Raw genomic sequence first — 2,615 nt, forward strand, 5'->3', positions numbered from 1 at the left:
CCAACGGTTTCTGTCCCGTGGCTCGCCATACGCAGACCCTATTCTTCGGGTATGATGGTTACCAGATGTCGACGCATCTCCGCAGTACATGTTCAGCTAGCCTGAGGGCCGTTATAAACATTAAGATCTAGTTACCTAAAGTTCTGGAATAGACAAACAGTCTTTGTCCCAACTACAGGAAGATAGGGGAAATCTATTTTTAACGAACGACATCTCCCACTAGCAACATTCCCTCGAGGGCGGCTAGCATTTTTTTCTAACCACCGATGTGGAGATTGACCAACTAGCAGCAACGCCAATTTCCCTTATATTTTGAACGTAGGATGTCCCCGACGAATCCGATGATCTCGTGTCCTTAGACACACCCCGTCATAGTTTTCCTCTGGGGCATCACCGGGACGGAAATTCATTCTTTCTTGGGATCTCGTCAACGAAAAGAGTAATCCCTTGTGATCAGTGAATGTTACGCGTCCGACTTAGATATTGTGAGCACGTTCATCTATCATCTCGTCGACTGCGGATTCGTTATTGAACCTAGGATCATTGTCATTAGTTTCTCGAGTATCTAATTACCACGGTTACTTGTCCAGTTCTAGGATAATCGTATTTGCACTAGTCAATGTCTTCTCTATTGCACAACGACAACGTGTAATCCAAACGAAGATTCGTTTCACGCCGCTAACCCTAATTCTAATGTAAACCCGACATATATGAACGTCCGCTGAACTCGATGTATGTTTTTATTACCATCATATGATATTGCTCCATATCATGAAATATATACATGCTGCAATAGGAATACTATCGAGATCTAATCTCTTCAAATGAGCGAGTGACAAATGACGATGCGTATTGACAAGGTTGCTCGATGAAGATCAATTACGTACTGTGTCCGCGGATTCCAAGAAATGAGTGCCTAGGTAGATGGAAGAAGGAGAGGAAACAGATAGATCACAAAGAGCTAATTATTGTAAGGGAAGAAAGTTAAAACACCAAATAAAGAACAAAAGGGAACAAGCTGTTTATGACGCTATCGTTCCTGGTCTTCTGTGTTTGGTCACAATTACCTACATCGCTCTTGCAGTATATTGTAGCAGGTTGTGTAGTATATTTGAGCATATTGTATTATATTTTCATGCGTACTATCTCTTCGATCACTTGTTTTCACCATTAAAACAAAAGAATAAAATGCTGATTGAAGAACAAAAGAATGAAGTGCTGATTGAAGATGCTTATTGTGAGCTCAACTTAAGAAAGGAGACACTTCTTTTGATGTATATCCGAAACGGGAACATGTATCAACCTCGATGATGACCTTCATTGTTAGATTGAATTTTAGGTTTAGAAGTTTGTATTTCAAAATTTGTATTCAAAATGTGGAGGAAGAAGATAAAACAAATTGTTAGTAATACTGAAAATTACATTTATTTTTACTGAAATCACTGAAATTGATACTAAGAGTAGTGAAATTATTATTTTTCTAAAAATATTCAAGCCTTGAACTTTTTTTTCGTGGGGAGATCCTCATGGACTCTGTCGGGGTAGTGTCGGACTTACCAACTAAAACCCCACGATAGTGTCACACGCTCAAGAAGACCACCGCTTAGAAACCACAGTATAAAAACCCTCCAAAATAAGCGCTCGAATCAATCTGTTGAAATATTTTGACGCAGTCTCTTGTAATACTTTGAATCATTCTGTAACACTTTGAACCGTTACTCTGTTAGATCTGCATAATAAACTCTATTATCATATATAAAGGTCAATTTCTTCACTTTGGCCTACTTGACGCCTAATAGAGGTGTACCGGGACCTCTTTCGAAATTCAAGCTTTGAAATGCTCCGCATAATCTGAGTATTCGATACAGGAAATTTCTGGGTAAATTTAGTCAAAAATGTTTTCGCAGAAGGAAGTCAATTTCAAACAGTAAGTTAACTTGAGAGAATTAGATTATAAAGTTCTGGCATAATAACATAATTTTGCATAAAATAATAAAAAAATGAATACGTCGAAACATTTTACAAAAGAAGTAAATCGTGAAATGTTATAAAAAGTGAATCGTTTATTCGTTTTACAGCATATTTTACATAACACGCTATATCAGTTTGTCTTTTATTTAAATTTTCTTCCATGATTTTCATAATATATTCTTGAAATAAAGTTGAATATATAGTACAATCCTATAGGCCTATTGCGACAAATACATCTTGAAAACAGCAACATTAGTAGAGAAGAAGTGTTCAAGCCTATATCCAAATATGATAGTGCTGAAAAACTAAAATTAATGTATCTTAAGAATGCTTATAATCTATGTTCTATTAGCGATTTTCCACATCTTCAACGAGATATGCAGTATAGAGGACATATAAATTTGTTTTTTATTTGTGTTGAGTCACAAATCAGAATATTGAGTACGTTATTTTTCCGCGGATTGTAAAATTATAAATTGTAAAAGTGTCACGGCTCATTTTATTATCGTAGTATCTGTTCAAAATTTGTCAATGTATATTGCGACCTGAGGATTACGGTAGTGAATATGCAACAATAAAATGCCCCAGCCATATTTATATATTATGCCATATTTATTCTTATCGTGGGTTCGATAATAAAATAT

The sequence above is a fragment of the Bombus impatiens genome, unplaced genomic scaffold (genome assembly GCF_000188095.3).
Source record: "Bombus impatiens unplaced genomic scaffold, BIMP_2.2 scf_1013, whole genome shotgun sequence".
Classification (NCBI taxonomy): Eukaryota; Metazoa; Arthropoda; class Insecta; order Hymenoptera; family Apidae; genus Bombus; species Bombus impatiens.